Genomic DNA, 21,834 nt, shown 5'->3' with positions numbered 1-21,834 from the left:
CCTCAAACTTGTCTGACCCCAGTGTCCTTGGTTTCTTGAACTGTCCATGCAGTCTTGAGCACAGAGTGTTATTTGAGTTCAGTTTCTTCTTGGAAGAGTGAGTGTGTTCTGCATTAACAGAGCAGAATTCTTCTGGTAGCAGAGAAACACCATTAATTGTCAAGTCATATCTGTAAATGTGTAAATATTTATTACTGTATTTAATATTTAATGTTTCCATAACAAACTTATTTATTTTATAATTAAACTTTTTACATAACCTAATCATGGTAAGATTTTTTTTCTTGCTCTCGGGAGTACATGTAAACACTGAAAATTAGAGCTTGGTTTCTCCTCAAAGCAGGAATTTCAACACTTAAGAGCACAAAGCAGGGCTGAGAAGAACTACAGCCATGTGTGAAGTATGAGCTTGGTGCTCTCACAAGAGTGCGAGTTGTTTGTAAACAAAACGTGCAAATGCAGGTACCTGTTTCAGTAGGAAGTCCATTTAATTCAACTACAAGGTATCTTTTAGAATCTTTTAGTTACTGGATTAGGGAGGGGCTAAGTGAGCCACCTCCTTGGAAGCAAAATCTCAAACTGAATTTTGAGCAAACGAGTAGCCCTTTGCACTGGACTCAAGAGCTGGGAATATTGAAGAGGGGAGAGCCTTTCATCTCTGTGTGGTCAGAGAGAATTTGGGTAGTGGCTTGAAACTCTGTCATTAAGTAAACGAGGAAAAGCAGAATAGCCTTAGGCCAGTGCCTCCCTAAACAGAAAGGGTGCTTTGGCCTCCACAGTCTACCTTGAATTTCTTTTCCTCCGCAGGTAGTTATTAGTCCAACTGTACATTGGTGTTCTGTCTAAGCAGTGAGGTGGGGTCTAAGTTCAGAGTTGCCTAAAAAAAAAGAGTGCAAAGGGGGTGGAGTTTGGCTTTAAAGCCACAGTTACGAAGGTGATGATTGAGAACCTTGTTTTGAGGCTCTTTTCTCAAAAGCATCTTCAAGAGGTGTTGCTGGCTGTGGCTTAGCTTGAAGCAGAGAAGAAAAAAAAGCCAATTGCAATTAGGACCCAAGTTGTGTACCCAGTGTAGGAGTAGAGTGTAGTCATGTCTAGAGTAGCTGAGATGCATTTGCCTTGGCCTCCTGACTTAGCCAAGTAGTTCTCTGACTCTGAGAGCAGCCTGTATCGTATGATACAGCTGAGGTACAGGTAAATGTATTGCAACATCTCTTGGGAAGATTGCAAGACTTCATTCCAGGGAACTTGCTTCATTACCAAAGTAAACAGCACTTCTCCAAGCGGCTTTTCCACAGACATTTGCTATTAGAGCTCTGGCAAGAAAAGCTGTTTCTGTAAGTCATGCCAAGCTTTTTGCTTTGGAGTAAACAAGCTCAATCTCAGTGGTAACCGAGCCATAGCCTAGTGAGACTGGGGATGGATTACAACTCCCATTTGAAAGCCAGGAGGTTCCTCTTCCAGAAACTCTTCTGTCTCTAGTCTTCTTTCTGGAGTAAATACCGGGTTCTTTACTTGATAGGCTAAACCAGTGTTAGCATAGAAAACTGAGCTGTTTTCCCTCTTCCCTCCGCGGCTTGAAAGCCTAACAGGAGTGAAGCTACTAGTGTAACTTGTAAATTCCACTAGTGTAACTTGTAAATTCCATCTGTTGTTTTTTTTTTCATACTCTGATTACTGAGAGGACAGGAGGGTATTTTCCAAAAATAGGCAGTTAGGAATTGGAGAGGTCCAACTGAGCTATTTCTGGGAGGTTGGACTCGTGAAAATTTGAGTGTCAGCTGGCATTGTCATGGCTTGGACTTGAACTCATATCAGTAATCAAGAAGGAAAACCATTGCTGACTCTCCTTGGCTGAAAGTTTAGAAACAGTGGAAGGCAGGCTTCATAGAAGACTTGTTCCTCTCGAAGGATTTAGGTTACAGCCAGGTTTTCTGAGAGGTAGGGCAGCCAGCAGCTCTCTCGTAGAGAAGACTTTTGCTATGGGTCAGTCACATCCTGCATTGCTATAGTGCTTGCTAGCAAGAGGTAATATTTTTTTCTGCTTGAGCTATGGCCCTGTCTAATAACAGCTTGCTACCAGCTTCCTAATGTAAATTTGATACACAAGCACCCCCAAGACCTACAGTGTCCAGTGGGTTGGTTGCTTAAAAAACAAGAAACACAACTGATGGGTGGAACTATATGTCTGGAAGTCTCTTGCTGTCCAAGGGTGCTACACTTGTGCGACAAGCAAATCCGATCTGCTGCAGGGCAAGGCCAAAGATAATTTTTATTGTTGATCCTGCACAGCCAGGTCTGCTCTTCAGGATATATATATCATCTGGCTTTTAACCTGCTCCCCTCACCATGGAGATACCTTAGTTCCACTAAGCATGCCTGGGTTTCTGGTCCCACATCTTATTAGTAAGTTATGCCTCCAGATTTTTCTTGACCTTCCAGTGGCAATGTTACTTTGACAGGACACTTCTGCATCCTTGTCACTTGTAGCTGCCTCAGCTGCGTCCTGGAAGAGTAGCCTGATGTTCTTGTACAATTTTCTGCACACACGGCTGATTTTGCAAGGTATTTTCGATATCCAGATCAGTATCCAGGAATTCTGGTAATGTGAGGGTCATGTCTGCTTGCACAATTCCTTCTGCTTTCCCAAATGTTTTGTTCTCCATGATTACTGCATTTTGTAGAAAAAACAATAGCTCCTCACGGTGTTTTTCTCTATTGTGTATTTATTTTCTCTAATGTTTGAGTGTTTTGCAGTTGTCTATGACCAGAGTAGCTTCCTGTCTACTGCTGGACTTTGCTTCCCTCCTCCTGCCCTCCTCCCAGTATGCCTCTTTTGCCTCAGAGCAGTAGCAGATGTTACTTTGAATTTTGGTCTGCTGGGTATTGTAGGAAGGCCAGTTCTACTCTATGGCAATGAAAAGATACGAGTTTAAGATGTTTTCTTTTCCTCGGTAAATGCAGATATACATGGACATCTATGAAGGTGTTTGTACTGGCAGTGGCCGCAAATAGACGTTGTACAGTGGTTTGCCTAAATCCACCTTTGAGTTGTTCCGTGCCATTTCCAGTAACTGGTGTAAAGTTTTGAGTTCTTAAAATAACTTTGGGCGTTTTTTATATCAATATACTTACCTAGCCTGTTAGCGCTACAAATACTTCAGTAAACTACCTGAGCAAACATATATGAAAGCGAGGTTGTTAACTGGGACAAATGCTTGCCTCTTTTTGAAGAGGTTTTCTCGATGCGCTAACGGTATGTCTCGCTTCAGTGAACAATCCTGCAATTGCTTGGCTCGTGAGGCGTTATCTTTGATAGGAAGCGACGGCTTCGCGTTCTTCGTGACAGCTTAATGCAGTGAGTGAGCGTGCTCGAGGAGCAAGGGCCGGTTGTTGGTGTCAGTGTTGGAGCCTGTTCACATGAGATAGATCAGCGGACAGAAGGGTCCGACAGCCTTTAATAAGCAAACTTTGATTCCTTCTCATTTTGTGAACAAAGCTGTACATACCTATCGTTCCTCTGCTGGTTACACCTTCCCTGAGCGAGTAATCCTCATTTACTGCAGGTCTGGCTTTGCCTATGACTCGTGAGTTTGCTCGGTTGAGACAGCTACGCCTGTGAATGTCAGAAGGAAACAGCTATTGTTTGCTTACTGTGGATCTAGGCCCAAAGCCAAGGAAGCAGGACTTGTGCCTTTTTCAACCAAAGGAGACCTGTGAGGTGGGACATCTTAAGTCCAAGGTAAAGAAATGCTTTCAGAATACATTTTCCTATTAAGAAGAGTAGCAGTTCTTGAGAAAAACCAAATTTTCATTCATATGCTTTTTTGTGTCAGAAGGACATACCTTTTTGCATATAATTCAGGAAAAAGCCACTTCCCGGCTCAACGGTTTTTGACTGAAATAATGCAGCCTGTTCTCTCTGCATTTTGGAACAAAAAGCAAAGCTAAGTAGTCTGAGAGTCTGGTCTAATCCAGCATTTTGAATATGTCTTAAGCTACATGTTGTACCCTCATTCCAAAACCATGCACGCCAAGTCAGATAACACCATCACTACTTCTAACTGCCTTTGGATTCTCGCCTACGGATGCTTTGGTCCAGACCTTGGAAAATAGCTTCCTCCTTTGAGTGTGATTTTCCTTACATAGCTGGCAATGAGTTTGTGTTTGGGTATCAGACAGCAGTCACTTACAGACTGAATTAGTTCGTGGGTGGTGCTTGGAACTTGCTAGTTTTCCGTAAGATAAGGAAGTACATGTTTTAGCATCAGTTATGTTCTTTTTGCTTAGGAAAGGAAACCTTTTCAGCACTGCCGGTAACTAGTTAAAAAACGGTGGAAACAGAAATGACTTTTAGGTGTTGAAAGCGATGAATGTATTTTAAAATGTCTCTATTAGAGCGTCCACAGCTCCTGTCAGTGTAGGGTCTGAGCACCTCAGAAACGATTCAGATCGCACGATGTGCTGTCAGATCTGCATTCCACTCCTTATTTCGCTGCTGGGATGGTAAGGTGAGTTGTTGATGGTCGAACAAGAGCTGAACCTGGTAGCTGTCCCAAGTTTTAGCCGCAAGACTTCCCTTCCTCTTGCATCCTTTGCCCTCGCATTTCTAAGCAGTGCGATTTATGTTCAGAAATGATTAAAGGTGCACGCAGAAAATGCAGTTAGAAAGAGTTGCAAATGAAACTTTCAAATGTCATTTCCATAGGCACAGCGTTAGTGTGGCTCCCGTTGATATCTGTCTGCATTGCTTTCACACCGTATCTGCCTTCTGTGGATCTGGCCTCTTCCAGTTAAGAGGTGCTTCCCTGTCTTATGCCCGGAGATGATTACTGTCAGGGATGAAAGGCAGACACCTCTTGGGTGGAGTAGAACAGAACAAAACCAAACTGGGGCTCAGGGCAACAAATGTCCTGTCAGGTCTTAGTCCCTCTCATTTGTGATGAAAGCTTTTCAAGAACATGAACAGTAGTTATGTGTCTTAATCCTGTTTAGGTGTTCTACGCAAGCGCTAGCATATTGCCTGAAAAAGGCAGTAGCAGCTGGGATTTCAGCTGGAAAGGGGAGTGCGGCGGAGGGATAGAGTACCAGAGTAGAGCAAAATGGGCCAGAATAAGTACAGGATTTTACATTATGACAAACACCCCTGCCATGGTAGTGACTCCCTTTCGGTTTTAAAGACTTACCTAGGATAATTCCCATGAGCTCTGTTATCACCTATGAAGGAGCTCTTGAAGTGCTAAATTCAACCAATATCTCTTTCATACCACCACAAATATTAAGGAAGGGCACAGTAAGGAATATTAAGGCATAGTAAAGCACGTTAAGGAATGGCCCCTGTGCTATGTAAGTGCATACCATCGTGCCAGCGTTTCAGTGCCTTTTGTAGGCTCAGCAGTAAGCACCTCTTACCTGTCTGCAGGCTTGATGGGATACTGACACAGCGATGCACTCTGTGACATGGGTAAAAACAGAAACCATTTCCAGGCCTTTGAGAAGCTTGTATTAGCAGCAGCAATAAAAAGGAAAGGATCCCCTTAGCATGGCTGCACACTTGTTTTTCTTGGTCACATCTGCAGTCTTTAAAGTTATGAGACACCACATAGAAAAGATATGTTGCCATTAGCTACATAGCCATGCCTTTAAAAGATAAAGTTAAGATTTGAAAGACGACATGAGGTCCACAGACAAAAATGCTCATCAGTTTCAAACCTCTAATTAGGTGCACAGAAACTGCTGTTGTACATACGAGCTTGGTGATGGCACTTGCAAATAGGTAGCCAGGGGAATTTTGTATTTGGAGTAGTCTCTCTGCAGATGCAAGGGTAATTCTGCTTGCAGTGGAAGATATGCAATGACTGCTTTTATGCCTGGTACTTGGTTTTCTATTTTTAAACAAAGAAAAAAAAGCCAGGATCGTTAGCACTTCTTCTCCTCTGTTCTGTGTCCATCCCAGCAGTGCAGACTGGAATTGAACTGGTTTTTCTGTGGGCTGGCACGATTTACATAAGAAATCACTTACTGCAACGCTAATGAGCAAGCACTGCAAGACTCAACAACGTATGTCTGTTAGCAAAATTATCGCAAGAAAAGTTGGGAAGGGGTACTGAACGGTGATAGCGGGGAGCTTGTTAGCCATCAGCGCTGTCTAATCTCGGTCCCAGTAGCATCAGCGTGAGTTTTGTCATTGATTTAGCGGAAGCTCAAGGAAAACTGCAGTGTTCAGAAGATCCCATCCTTTTGCTGGGGTCTGAAAACTTCTGCTTTAAGACATGATTAAAGCGTTTCATAATTCTCTTTGTAGAGATTATCTTGGCTTGTGCTAATAGCTGCTTTCGTTCAGAAGACACACATAGGTAACTGAGGCCTTCCCGGTGCATCTGGAATATGGTTTAAACACGTGGTTTGAATTTGCATCTTTCTCTCTGTTAAAACCCTGTTTCTGGTTTTACCTGGTTCTGGAGTGTACTTAAGCCGTGCTCACCGTTCAGCTACTTCATCTCTAGGATGCTTTTAAGTCCACGCTCTGCTGCAGAGCGTGTCACATAAAGCTGTTACACACTGAATCAGGAGTGGGAGTAGGATGAGCGTTGCCACTGAAATAGCTCTGTGCTTTACCGTCTCACATCGATGTTGCACAACAGTCTCTAAATGAATCCCACTCATACATCCCAAGCGATTGCGCTACCATTCAACACTATGATTCAACATCCACGGTCTCGCTGGTGCTGGGGAGATGCTCCACAGAATGGTAAACTCGCAGCAAAACAAGGCAGCTCGTGTTTTCTTGGGAGGAGCCGATTAATAACAAGCATTATCTTCATCAAGTGTTCCCAGCTTTAATGAAGGCCGAAGGCCTTTCGTCCCCTTGCTCAAATTTCGTCACAGCCATCCCCGGTCTCGGCTCAGCTGGGAGCCAGTCTGGAGGGAGCTCTTTGGAAAGCAGCCAGCTGGTCTGCCAGGAGATTGGATCCAGTTGCATTCCCGGGGCTGGCGGGACCAGTCCTGACTGGTTTTCCCAAAGCTCCTCCCACAGGAGCTCCTGCAAGGACGTCCACTTACCACCAAAACCTGGGTGATCCAGGGATCCTGAAAGTAGAACAGCTGTTACCTAGCAAAAGCCGGGAAGGGATTAACCCTTCCCTGGGCTCCAAGCCCAGTGACAGAGTGAAATGGTAAGTGAAACAGCACCAAAAATGCTACCAAGCCGTACTATCTTTCACCGTCACGGCTACAGAGCTATCACAGACGAACATCTACCAAAACAAGGATGAGCCAGGCCCTTGTTTAGTGGAAGATGAAATCAATTGGTCTGTGCTGATTAACAGCTGATGATACAGATAAATTTATGGAAAGCACTCTAGCCTTTCAGAAAGGATGTCTCGGACCGACTGCTTTGTGCAGGGTTATCAAACGCTCGTGACTTCACTGTGAACCTTTCCATCAGCGATGGTGCTTCAGGGAGGAAACAGTTGTAGTTTTTGGTCTTTTATATTAACAGTGTTTCAGTATGAAGCTTTGGAGGAGCTTAAAGTATTTTGTACGTGCATTTGTATGCGTGCACATCAAATCTAAGTATCTACAATTGCCTGGTGCTGTGGAGGACTAGATGAGGCAGTCCCTTCAGGGGCCCAGTCCCTGGAGATGCTTAATGGTGTATTGCACAAAGGACCGGCTCCTGGCATGGAGGCATGGCTCGAGAACCTAAAGTTTCACATACCTATTTTGAGCAAGGACATTTATGGCCCCTAGCGCCAGAAGGGATAAAGTTCAGTGTATGAAGTAAATGTTACCCTAAAGACTTTTGAAAATAGCAAGACTTACTTTATTTCCTCTCCTGATTTTTAGAGTCAACGTCATGATTTGGGAGGCCTGTCTGCCAACTGTAACATGGCTTAAGCTGGCAGCCCGAGACCTTGAGTGAGAAGCCATCTTCGGCCTCAGTGGGTAAGTTTCCATCTCCCATCCAGGCAGCACGGGAGCGCGATATGGGCAGACATTCCAGCGCAACTGATCTCGGGTGCTCTGAAGGAAGTAGGACAGGCAGCAGACAAACCCTCAGGCCTGTTTATGAAATATTCCTGTGCAGTAGCTCCCAAAGTGGAGTGTAGGGAGGCTCACAGTTACCAGGAGAGGAGGAAGCAGGGGTTGGGGGGAGGCAGTTTGCGACTAATGCCACAACCTATGCAAAAAGAAGCCTGACAATTGCTTCTTCACCCCCCTGCCTTGCTAATTACTATTGGAAAAGCTGTCTCCAGTGCAAAGCATCTGGGATGACTTTGTAGCACAGAGAATACCGATTAAACAGATGGTATCACCCACGAGCGTGGCTAAGCCAGCGACCTTGTACAGGTCTTGGGGAGAAACAGGATATGCCACACAAGAGAGTGCTTTGCATTGGGTTGCTGTGCCCACACGCCTTCCGCCGTGACCTGGTGTGGCGTGGCTGCCTGGCCTTCCAGAGGACACTCACTCGCAGCCCACAGATACACTGCTGTGGCTCACGTGGCTAATTGCAGCTGGGAGGTCTGGCCGATGTGATTGGGGCCACCGAGCACAATGACAGGGCCCTGGGCAGGAGAGAGCCACTGGAGGTGTTTTTTTTCCTTTGCGCTGCCCTGACAGGAGGGGTTCGTCCTGCCTGGAGTGTAGCTTCCTGGTACCTCTTGTTCCTCCTTGCTGTAGTCTCTGTTCTGTAGGCAGTGTGGTACCGCTGTGTGTGTGAATAGCTGTTCCCCCTGATACATGTGCCCTTCTGAGTTTTGCAGTGTGTTCCTCCGGGAACCCCAGCCCTCTGCTTTCCCTTCCTTAGGCAGCTGAGATTGGTGGTGCTTCACACCTTTAGGCATCCTTTTCTCACCACGCTTTGTTGGAGCTGTGAAATGTACTATGCCTTCTCAGAGAATCAGCACAGCTAAGTGGGGAATTCATCCCCGGCATGGACGAAAACCTGACAGTTGGCAGATCTCCCGTGAGATTCCGCTCTGTCTGCGCATTTCTAACTTTTGTGATTCACTTGTGATCATTAAGGGCTCCATTAGTGTATTAGCACCTCTCTGATGTCCTGTAGTGTGATGGTGATGCCTCTCCTGAACCTCTTTGCTGTCTCGTTCAGGCTTGCGCTCTTTAAGCTCTTCCCCGCATTTTGTCTAAAGCGGAGTGCTCTTGGCTATTGCTGTGAGGGGAAGGTTGTCTGGAGGTGCCTGCAAGATGCAGGCAGGTTTTGCAGTGTCTGGGAGAGTTACCTCACCCTATGGGGCCTACCTTGAAGAGATTAAGCAACCAAGACCTCATCACACTGGCAACAGTAGCGCTATGTGACCTCCTTTCAAAGCTGTAGGAAACCAGCAACAGGGCATTGACCATTGCCCCGTGCTTCCGACAGCCCGCACAGCTCCTCAGATGCTAATGTAATTTATAGCTTCCAGTCGATAAACCAGGATTGATCTGTCCTCTCTGAAGAGTCTTAGACTGATCAACTCTTGTTCATTGAGCCTTAAAGGTTCCTTCAACAAAATCAGAAAATACTAGGAGCACAAGAGTTAGTATCGAAATTTCAGCCCACTCTGCGCAGCCTCCCGGGAAGGTTTCTTTCCTCCTCTAGCTAGGCGGGAGGGGAAGGAGACGAATTCTCCGTTAGTGAGGTGCCCTAAATACAAATCTATTTCTTCTCCACCTCCCAGGTGATGAGGTGTAAGCTACAGCTTACAAAAGGGGCACTGAGCCAGGCTTGGGCAAGCCAGCCTCCCTTTTCATATGGGCTTCCTGATGCAATCTCACACCTCCCTCCCGGTGCTGGAGCAACCAAAGTGTGGCTGCCTGTGTTCACTGCTGAGTCTCAGCCGTATCAGTTACACCCGTGCGTGGTTCCAGCTGTCAGACTTGAGCCCCTTGAAGAGAGGGCCCGGTTGAAGGTCTCGGTCAAGTCAGGCCTTTCTCAGAGGTGTCTGCTGCAGCCCTGTAGGATTTTTGGTGAGTCACCGGAAAACAGGAGGTAAAGAGAATTTGCCGTGAGAAGTGCCGTGCAGTCATTTATTCCCAGCCTGCCATTATGGGTTTCTTTCTTTCTATGCTACCAGGACAATGTGTAGAGTCTCTATAACTGGTTCTCACCCATCCACTATTTCAGGATCTAGGTGTATCTACTTAGTAGCAAAAATTTATATAGGTTAATTCCCACACTCCCAATGAATGAATCATTAAGGGAACAAAGAAAGGTGCCTCCTTTAAAGTATCACTGCCACCTGCATTATGAACATACGCCCAGGTTTACCTGTGCATATTTAACCCCTTATCAGAGCAAATAAATGACAGTCAGCTCTGGCACTGGCTGCTCCTGTGACATGGACGGCAGGAGGAAACACGTTCCTGCACTTGAAAGTGGTGTGCAAAACTCAAAAGAATGCTGAAAAAGAAGACAAAACCCCATATAGGATACATTTAACTACGCAGCTAGGCCTGGCCAGAGGTCCCACCTCCCACACCCTTCAGTTTCCAGGCATGTTGAGGAGGAGCGATACCCTGCAGAAATGCTTAGCATCTGGCAAAACTGAGCTGGAAAAGTGTACCTCCCACCAGGAAAGCCCGAAAGCCTCCTTGCTAGGAATCGATGAGCAGTTTGAGTGGAGCAGCTGATGGTCAAAGCCAAAGGATGCAGCGGCTTCCAGGGAGAGCAAACCGTTTCTTCCTGAATGCAACTAAGAACAGCATCCCCTTCAGCTGAGAACTGCAGATTGGCCTGAATTGCAAGGGGGAGGAAGGGGGACGGCTATATGTCCTGTGTGTTTTTCCCACTTGGTTGGGTTGTCAGTATACAGTCTGTGAAGAGGAGTGCCCCAAGGATGTGAAAGGAGATAAGCCACTGAACTGTATTAGCACATGAAAGAAAAAACAGTGGGAGCTTCCAAAGGATGGCAAAGGTTCAAAACCTGCTCACAGAAGCACATAGTTGTGGATGATTACTGCAGCACACTCCTCCAGCCGGAGGTGTGGCAACTTAGCGTGAGATGAGAACGTAGCAGAAAGTGAGTAATGCCAGTGCCATTCTTAGTAAGGAATCCTATTTTTAGTACGGATTGGCTTGGAATATAAATGGCTTTAAAATCAAACAGCCAGTGAAAAGAGAACTCCAGTGAAAGGTGCTGACTGCAAAGATAAAAGTACAGCCTCCCTCTGAAGATGACGCCGAGACACACAACGGCAGAAACCGAACGGTGTAGGCTCTTTGGCCCAGTGCTCTGTACTTGCGCTGTCCCACTCCCCTTTCTTTCAGGCACCGTTAGAGGCAGGATCCTGGACTTTTCTTTTGGTCCCTGCACTCTGCAAGCACCCAGTAAAGTGCTGTGCAGCCAGGGACTCCTCTTTATCCAGCCGGGGAGATAGAGGCATGACAAGACATCAGGCAGCAGACCTACGCAAAAGGTGTATTGGTGTCCTTGTGTTGTATCTAGCTTGCCTCCAAAGGAAGAAGGACAGAAATCCCATCTTTTGTTTCTATCAGTGAATTAAATATGGAGAGGAAGCACTGCGGTAAAATTTTCCAACGCACCCAACGCTGGATGCTCTGAAGGGTTCAGTCACCCAATACTGGCTGAATTGCTGGCACTGAAGGGAGGATAGTGCCTAACTCCTTTTGAATCCCAAGCTACTTAGAAAATCAAGTCATGCAAGAACAGTGGCCAGTGCTGCTATCAAATGATTTGCGATGCTTGGATCATTGTAAGCAGATTGTTGTCCTTTGGGTGTCAAGTGCGTTTCACAGGTTGGCTAGTTTTGGCAGGGGCAATAGGACGTTTGCCAACACATGTTGTGTTATAACAGCTGCAGTCTTTGTAAGGCCCAGCTTACTCAAGGTGGGAAAGAGACTGAGAGGAGTGCTGCAAAAGTTTCTTTCTTTCTCTGGGGGAAGAGGTTTGCCTTGGAAAGGCTGTGACATATCCTGTTTCCTGCGGGTGATGGCTGGAAGGGGTCAGCTACCTGTATTGATCCAGCAACAGTCACAGCTGAGGCTGTTGAACTGTTATTACTCTGCAGATACTGTCTGTGTGGAAAGCAATGCCACCACATGCGTTGCTGAAGTGCAATACCATTAGTCAGGGCTGTGCCGGAGGTGGTTGGGTCAAACAGCCATTCCCATCCCAAGCCGTTCTGAACACAGCTGTTCAAAGCCAACTCCGGCAACCTCCACTTCCCCCTGCTGCCCCTCTGTGCCTTGCACACCAGAGCCCTTCTTCCTGCTCCCTCTGTCGCCTCCCCGGCGCTGGAGCAGACAGTCCAAAGCCTGGGAGCCCGTATTTGCCTGAAATGTGTCTTCAGAGGAGGAACAGAGATTTCAAAATACTCTCTGGTCTGAGACCAACTCCCATGTTTGTAGCATACCGTATAGGCACGGGGAGTAACGGCCTCTGCGTGTCCCTCTGGGATACCCTGGGACTCCGCAGCGCAGCAAAAGCGAGACATCTCCAAATGCTCTGTGTAGGCGTACACAGGCTTTTTGCAACTGTGGCAGGAACCCAAGTTAACCAGAGCTCTCTAAAGAAGACCAACAAGGCTTTAAAACTCCAAAGCTGGTTATATTAGAACATAAACTAGAATAATTAACTTCTTGAGTAGAACGGAAAGTACAAAGGGCAGGTTGACAATAAGAGCTGTTATTGGCAATGACACCTCCCCCCTACGCACAGACACCTTCTGTCCTTGCAGGGGCTTGCTTTCTGCCAAAGTGGCTCCGGATTGCAGTAAATGGCACGGTCCCTTCTGCCCCACGGGAAAAGCAAAACCTCTCTTTCTTGTCTTTGGGGTCTAGCTGTGAGGCCAGTCCTCTGGGCAGTCTGACTTTTTTAAGGAGCATAGCACCCAAATGAGAGCCAAATAAATAGGACAGATACTGTCTCTCACCGTGAGATCTAATGGCCTGACTCATCTGTAGGACATCTAGAAAACCTGGGCAAATGTCCAGAGGCCTCACATTCTACCTGCACACCATTTCCCAGCAGAAAAGGAGGAACAAACTAGGGGAACCCTGGTAATTTGTGGGACCTACTGTGTCCTGCACGCAGATCTGACCTGCCCGCTGCTCTGGCTGTCACTTTGGCTCAGTTAACAGACATAGAGGTGACTTTGCCCTTCTGGTTCTTCATAGTCTTTCGGTGTAAATAGCAAAACAAAAACTCTCTCCACTGTCATGAGACAGTCTGAGATCCAGGGCACCTTTCGGAATGGATTTTGCTTTAAGAGCAGCTGTTCGGATGTTGAAGGTAGAGGGATCTGAGAGGTGGTTGAGAACCGCTTTGGAAAGCCTCTGGTGGAGAGGGAATGACTCAGGGGCTTCTTGTTCGGTTTTTCCTTTGCTGTACAATATTAGAGGTACCACTTGGGATTTGTCTCCTTTTCTAATTGGTGGGACATGGAGCAAAATTAGGAAGTTTAGTCTGATGCGGCACTTATCAGCTTCTGGCTGGGCAGCGAGGAACTGTAGCCTGACTGAGACCATGTGATCAGGAACTTATTCTTACATGCATAAACTGCATGTGATTATTGCCATTGCTTTTTCATTGACCTCTGCCCTTAGACAGGGGGAACTTCTCAGAGTGAGGGCTCTCTTTAGCAGTTTGCAAAATGGCAACCGTCACTGTCAACAAAGGGATGCTTTGCTCTGGTCTTTGCTGGTCTTCCTTTCCGGCCCACCATGAGACCTGTACCCAGAACAGCCGATGTGATATGTAGCACACGGGTTAGCAGCGAGGACACTGAGTGACCTTCCTGCTGTTCACACCTGCAGCTGCAGGAGATACTAAAGTTCATGTGAGAAGGTTCAGGTATGCGAAACAATGGGTGTGATCTGAAGGCTTGTGTGTTTGTTTTAGAGGTAAAGAAACACAGTTTAATACTTCAGGTGCTCTCCTTTGATTAACATATAGCCTCACATGCGGAGACTGCAGGGGAAATTCTGCCCTACAATCAGCAAACAGGGTTATTGGTAAAGAGCCTAGCTGCTAATCACTGACCATGATTACAGGTAGGAGGGATTTCAGGGAACATACTGCTTTGCATTCTTCTGATCGGAATGGCTGTCTAGCAGATCCATGGAATTAGTGCAGGAAGAAAGAAATGTTGAAGAAAGGTCTAATTTCACCTTTTTCAATCCAAAAATCTTTTATTTATTCTAAAAATGATCTTTTAATTTTTACCAAAAAAAATATTTTTTTTCATTTCTTGTAAAATGAAGAAATCACTCAAAGAAACAGAATGTTTTGTTCTGAATAGAAGGTGACATTTTGTTTGACCTGGAGTTTTGTCTTCGGGTGTGTTTTCATGTGGGTGACAACACAGGGGAATATCCACTGCGGGGTGAGAGTTCTTCAGGCTGCCCAGTGGGGACAGAACACAAAATACGTACGCACAGGTACCTACCCGCTCATTCACTCGGTGCTGCACGTGATTTGAAGATACCTTTGTTTACAGTAAGGTGACCTAGGTGTATGGCTTCGTCCTTGCTGCTTATCCACCCGAACACACCTCAAAGTAAAACGCAAGTGACTATAAATAGTTTGGGATCCTTTAAGACAAAATACAGGTGCAGCGTAACCACATCGTTTGGTCCAAGTTTCACAGATGACAGAAGAAGTCGTCCTCCTGAAATCTATGGTTAATTTTCTAAAGCCTGGAGCACACCCTGAAGTCGCTAACCGTGGTGTTTTCCCTCTGATCTGAACAGGGCAGAGTTGGGCCCATGCTGAAGAAATGCTGCTCTGCAGTTGTGGATCTGGTCCCGTCGCCTCTTGTGAACTCAGTAGCGTTTCACCACTGTAAGAGACAGCCAGGTCTGGCAGCTCTGCTCATCTCCAGCGTAAGTGCTTAACAGATACCGGTTAGTAACTAACATACAGCATAATTGCTGCAGAGGCCAAAGCTTTTAATAACAAGTATTGTCAAAGATTGATGCAGTTCTTTTTCTCTGTTGGGGAAGCAGGAAAGTACAGGTAGATAGCTGCACTCATGTTGGAGCAGTTTGGGTTTACCTGGGCAGTTTGCAGTGTACTGAGTCCTGATCTTCATTTGTTCTTTGTTTCCCCCATGATTGTGTCTGTGTGCAAATCCTTGAGGTTTTCTTAAGGTGTACGCCAGGAATGAGGTGAGTGAGAGGAGCAAGCCCTGCTGGGAGGACGGAAGCGGGATACAAATGGGCTTTTGGTTTCAGTAGGAGACAGTGAAGAACTGCTGTGAGTCTGGGTGTGGAGGAAATATGTCAAGACTCTGAGCCAGGGCTGGGTGGCACTGAAAAGCCGGGAAAGCAGGAATAGAGTTGGTAGGGTCTTGGTGAAGCCACCTGACAAGTACATCTGAGGCGCAGCAATAACAAGCACTGTAAGGCCAGCCCACAGAAAAAGAATATGGTAGTGGAGAGGTGGAGACTGAAGAGATGGGCAGAGTCAGGAACGATACCTCTGCATGTCAGCGCAAGGCTGCTCCAGTGCTGAGGGCAGATGATTTTGGTCCCCTAAGTTGTGCTTTTGTGCTGGCTTAAACTGGGAGAAACGGGAGGAGAACGGTGCTTTGTGCACCACCAAGTTTCACTTGGAGATGCCAAAACATTTAGTTTCTGCTGGACTGATCTGGATGTGGCAGTGTTTCTGCAGTGCTGCCTGACCTTCCTCTGCTCCAAGGGGCGAGCTATGCAGCCAGGCCATGTTTCTTACAGTGCTGCAGCCAGACGGCTGCAAGTGGTCTGAATGTCCTGCAAAAAGGAGATCAAAAGGCGCTGTGACAGCCCAGCTGCAGGTTGAAATAAGGCTTTGGTCCTGGCCGAGCGAACCATTTGACTTGGCTCGAACTGGCCCCAAACAAATATTCTGGGAATGTTAGCGTTTTGTGAGGCAGTGAAGGAATTGCTTGGCTTCCATTTTTCCCTCCCTCCCTTGTCTATTTACAGGAGAAGGTATTACTCAGGAGAAAGGAATGAGGAAAGTGCAAGACATTATCTCCTGATATAAATGACAGGGCCCATCCTATAGAAAGCCTCATGCTCTTCCATCAAGGTGGTTGTGTGGGTCTTGGGAGAATAAGACACGTTAATGATCATGGCTTGGGCTGGGCAAAGAATGAGCTCTGGAATCCCCAGCCCCTTTCTCCATGAATGGGAAGAACCTGCAATTTTTCAGAAATGGTTGAAAAGTGTTGTGAAGTGAGGGGCCGGTCAGAACATGGGTGAGGGAGCGGGCAGGCCATGTATTCTTGTTTTAATGCAGGCATGTGTACAGGAGGTGGGCTTGGCCTCGCTGGAACTTATCCAAAGTGTGCACAGTACCCGTCGCTTCTGAAGGCTAACTTTCAAGTTGCACACAAGTCACCATACATTTTTTGTTGCGGTTTTGCTTCCCCAAGCCCCGTAGATTTTGCACTGGCCAAGGACTCTGCATTTGTCCAGGTTTTGGGTTTTTTTCTCCTTCTGAATCTGAAATCTGCCTGCAAGGGAATTAAGCAGTAGTACATGTGTATCTCAGTACGCATGCATGCACTCTCCCACGCGTGTATGCAGGCATGACTCATCTGTGTCGCAGGCTGAACCCAGTTAAGGAAAGGCCCTGTGTGCACCATAGTGACCTGGGCACTTTCTTGCCCTGTAATGGTTCAGTTTGTCTGCAGAGATGCTTGGGCTTGCTAACAGAGAGAGACAGCAGGGAGGTGCTACCCCCCTAGGATGCCAGTCTTCCTGCGTGCTTGGGACTGGCTGGCCTCACCCCTCCAGAACAGCCCCCCCCGCCGAAACCACGCAGAGCTGTTGCTAGCTAGAGCGAGCAAAGTCAGAAACAGGTCCCTTGGTTCCTTTATCCCGGCTTTACTGAGATATTTCAGGCATGCATGATATAATGACAGTGTGCTGCAGCCCAAAGGTGTGGTGGAAAATCTGGTTAAGCGTGCTGGCTGAGCTGCTCCGAGGATCCTCAGCTGGGACATGCTGTAAGGCACAGCTCAGCACTGCTAGCACAGGAAAGACAAGAGCTGCTTCTCTCTCACTTCAGCCTGAAGAAACCACATTTTTCCATTTTGATTTTTTCCATCAGTTCCTGCATCCCTTCATGAGTGCTTGTGTGCGTGTTTGTATTTCTAGCTATTAGGTGCTATCTTACAGTTTTATCATGATCACCCCTTGAAACCCCATTTGGGATCGGGGCGCCTGTTGTACGAACGCACTTGTTTCCTTCAGGTGCAGCTTTTGGAGGCAGGTTATTCTCACTCGGCTGCATGGCCTCTCTAGCATGTATTCACAGTTCTGCGCTGGGTTCTCTGGCAAATTGGAGCCCTGTGATACTGTGAAAGCTCAGAGGCTCTGTCTGCAGGGAAATTATTGTAGGGTCAGATGTCGTACCTGGGGTGTAACGCGAGCTGGAGACTCAGAAATCAGAGAGACGATCAAAACGATGCTAGAAAGATATGATCTGCAGCTGTACCCTCAAAGGACTCTGCAGGCCAACTGCCTTAACATCGGAGGTCAGGATAAACAAGGGTGTCCGGCTCCTTAAGGGAAAAAAAGGTGCAGCAATTTTTGCCAACACCTATATCAGTCCAGCCCTGTTCAGGCTTCCAGAGACTTAACACGCCATCCTGATTTGGAGCAGACTGATGCGGCTGTCCTGGTCCGCTTGGGCCTGTATGGAGATGTGACTTGGGGAGGATGCTTTGATAAGCAAGTCTTTCTCCCTCAAAAAATAATTGCACTTTTCTTGTCCCAAATCAAGTCCAACAGCTGCTATTTATTTATTTAACATAAATTTCCAACAAACGATAGCATGAGAAGGATGCGGGGATGTGACTCAGACTACTCCCATCTCGCTTACACCAACCTGAAATACTTCAGTGCAAGCCAGATCAATATTAAGCCAGATTTTCCCTCAGTAGCACATCGCTTTATGAGCGTTGCTTGCCTCCTTGTTATCCTCCCTGAACTGAGCCACATGACCGCATCGGTCATAAGGTACACAAAATCATGTGTTCCCATGCTGTGCCTTCCAGAGGGAGTCGGCAGTGCACAGCGGGGGACGTTGCCCTCAAGGGTGTATTACGGCTGATGGAGTTCAGCCATACGAGGGGAATGAGGACCTGATCTGTTATTCAAGTAAAACAAAGTCCAGCAGGGAAATCCAGCAGCGTGTTTTGCTCTGTTGGTTGAAAGTTCAGAAAGCTAGTTGGCTCCTGTTTTCTTTGGAAACTTGTGAATCTGCAGAAACTGCATTTGCAATAGCGACTGCAAGAAGTTTAGGATTTTAAATGTATAACCGCTAAGAATTTTTGAACAAGGGGTAATAAGGGAAACGGAGAGAAGCCAAACTTTACAGACCTCTTACCTTGGTGTCAGTGTGCCGTCTGCCCTAGTGACGCTAATGTTTCCATTTGTTAATGACTGCAAGTCCAGCGTGGTTTGGTACTTGATGCGGGCTCTCCCCGTTTGTTCAGAAGCAGGGAGCGAGGCCAGCTGCGCCGAGGCCGCCGTGGCAGGGCGCAATACACACCTGCCCGCTTTCCGGCTCCTTGCCCTCCGCTGGCTGGCAGACGGGGGCTCGCCCGCAGAGGGCATGGCGGAGGCGCACAGCATCCCCGCAGACAGGGCTGTCTTGGCCCTGCAGCTGTGTGGGGAGATCAGAGGGACTCAGATAAAGATCACAGATGTAGCTGGCTTCATTAACTTCATTAGGCTTCTTCCAGTGGCTGCTGGGTCTCTTTGGCAGTGTGTCTTTGGGCTGCACCACGGTTTGGGAGCAGAAAATCCAAGCATCCTCTCTCCTGGGACTTGTGAGGAGTGCTTCTTGTTCGTGCTCGTGATTTTCCGTGCACAAAACCCTTCCGGAGGAGAGGAAATGAGACTGCCAGGCCCAATGGCTGGCATAGGGATTGCTACTCAGGGCTGCAGGTTTCCTTTCAGCTTCCGTGTTTGCTGCCTCAGTTTCCCCGTCTGTAAAGTAATAATCTTTGTCCTGTAAGCTCTTTCCTGGAAGAGGAGAAGGATGAGAGTGGAGAGAGGCATAGGTGTTAGAGCAACACACCTGGTGTTCCTAATGCCTTTGTGCCAAGGAGGCTGTTACTCACAGAGGCTGTACTGAGAAATAGGAGCAGATTACCTGTGCTTCCAAGTGTTGATTTCTTATCTGTAGCTGAATTTCCTACCCTTAGAGCTGCCCTTTTTGCTCACTTGCACTGGAAAGACTGTCTCCCCCTCTGTAAACACACGTAACTGCTTGCACAAGGGAAAATGGTCCGCATCAGCATTCCTCACTTTGTGCTCTTTCTTTTGATAAATCTTAAGATTTCTTTACCTTCATCCTCTCGAGCACTCAGGGCTCTTCCCATCTGGGCACTGTGAGCTGTTCATGTAAACAGTCCCTTTATTCTGGCATGCCTTTACTTAAGCCATCAGAATCAAAACTTGCATGGGTGACGTAAAAAGGGAAATGCAACACCTAAGCCAGCGAAGGAGCCTTGGAGGGGGTTCAAATGGCCCGACTTGCTTTAATTCTGAATGCACACAGGCTGATCTGCTGTTAGGGCAGCGTTACTTGGTACTGGGAATCGAATTTCGTTTGCATTCTTTGGCAGGTGGAGGACACACACACCTAAGGCAGGCCTCTGGAAGCCCTATTTTAATCAAAGGACTTTGGCTCAGGCCTGATGGCAGCACGTGGCAGGGGCTTAGCGCAGGAAAGGCCAAGGCCAACTGCACTATGCACAGCCCCAGGATTTGCCTGTACTTGTACCTTGGCGGAAGTTTCTGCTGACGTGAGCAGCACGGAAGTGATTAGCGATACCAGCCTTTGTGGCTAGAGTCGAGTAGAACAAAAATCCGGGGTCTTCATATGGAAAATACTTAGAAGGGGACATTTTCCTTAGCTCAGGAGCTTGGAGCTAGGAATGCGCTTTTAAATCAATCTCTTGATAAATGGACCATTCAGCAACTTCAGCTGTAGAAACTTGGTCCAGAACTCTGAAACCGCAGCAAAAATCTTAGAAATTTGCTTGTGTAATGATTACAGGAATGGACAGACTGATGGCCATCTGCTCGTATGTATTCCCTTCTTGAAGTCACGATTCTCTGTTCGTGACCACCATTTCCATAGCAATGCATAAATGAGAGTTAATAGATTCACGTTAAAAGGGAAGAGTATGAAGACGCAGGTTTATTAAAAACAAATCCTGTGAAACAAGCCCTCTGAGCAACCACCAGTAGAAAAGAAACACAAAAGGGTGGTTTCCCATTCAGGACGTGGAATCATAGTTTAGGCGCAAACTTTTTCAGATACATTCAGGCTTTCGTGGGTCTGCCAAGCCAGATCATTAAAGTTACTGCCTACCAACATGCTTGTATTGCAGTGCTCATGATCTAGATGTTTCCTGCACGAGTTGGGCAAATTCTTCAGGAAAAATCTCATTTTGGGTGGGTTTTTTTTAGTTGGAGTTTCATTGAGGGAACAATTTCTGGGTGAGACTGCCATGGGACTCCTTCTCACTTAGCTGTTCATACAACGCCTAGGTATGAGACAAGGGAAGACCCATTTGCTGCTTGTGACAAGAGTTTCGTTGTGTTATTTACAGATGGCCAAACACAGAAACTCTTCTGTTGTTTAATTCTAAAACTTGTGTCACTGTTTCCTCTTTGTCCATAATCTCCTTTATTAGGCTTAACAATGTAGGTGTTAATAAATCCTGTATCACTGAGAGGAATAGTTATTAAAATCAATCATGGAATTATTATAGCCCCAACAACATGAACTATACTTATGCATGGAACACCAATGTAATATTTGCATACAAATGAATTTACGTTGTTTATATTGTGTTGCTATTTACCGTGAGCGATGATAATTGCTGGGCTGGGCAGAAGCTGTGTGGGTCATTTTCAGCTTGGATTCTGGAGGAGGTGAGCCTGCACGAGTATATTATCTGTCTCATCATTTGTCAGTCTCCTCTTAATAACTTTTGAAGGCATTGACTAATTCCATCTACATTTGACACAGGGGTAGAGGTTTTAGTGGTGGCGAGATTAAGGGACGAAGGACAGATGTTCCCGGTGAACTAGGACTCATTAATTCCACTGCTCAAAGAACAGCTTGTTTGGAATTAACCTCAGGAAATGCTCTTGCACTGGGCCCAAACCTTCCTGCAATTATATGGTGATTGTGACAATGTTTTACTTAAACCACGGGAATCGTTCTATTTCAGCTTGCTGGACAGGGACGTTTGCGTTTACCTTCCAAAACAGGTTTTCACTTACATGTGTGTTAAGTTTGGAAAAGCCAAATCAGATCAAAATTCCTGAGCTGATTCAGAGAGGAGGCACTTTCTTACAAGTGTTATGCTCAGAGGGATTAGAGGGGGGAGATCAGGAAGAACTACTAGTCTGTTCTTTAGAATAGTGCAGCCATACCTAAACACAATTTTGTCTTTAGAAACTGCAGATCCTAAGCGCTGTTAGTAGTTAGACGGAACTTGTATGGGCCCTGTCCCTCAAGATTAAATCAGATATTCCTCTTTTTCAGTGAGGAGACTGCGTGTAACCATGCCTTTAGTAAGGTCCACGCCTGCGTAGAGTAGCTGTGTCCACTGCATGGACAGACCAGCTGAAGTGAGATGCCTTTGAATGTGAGTAGAATAGCTAGAATATGGCAGTTCGTGTAGAATAAGAGACTATTTTTGTCGGGTAAGGCTTGCCGATAGTTTGCAGCTCCTCCGAGGAGGTTCGGATCACATTGAAGACCAGTTTCTCATCTCAAGACCGTGAAGTCGTTCATGACCGTTACCATGACAGCAGGCGATCAAGTCTCTCGGCCTCTTCCCTTTCTGCAACAC

The sequence above is a fragment of the Fulmarus glacialis genome, unplaced genomic scaffold (genome assembly GCF_000690835.1).
Source record: "Fulmarus glacialis isolate BGI_N327 unplaced genomic scaffold, ASM69083v1 scaffold40920, whole genome shotgun sequence".
Lineage (NCBI taxonomy): Eukaryota > Metazoa > Chordata > Aves > Procellariiformes > Procellariidae > Fulmarus > Fulmarus glacialis.
The sequence above is the reverse complement of the archived record's forward strand: the minus strand, read 5'-3'. Positions refer to the sequence as shown.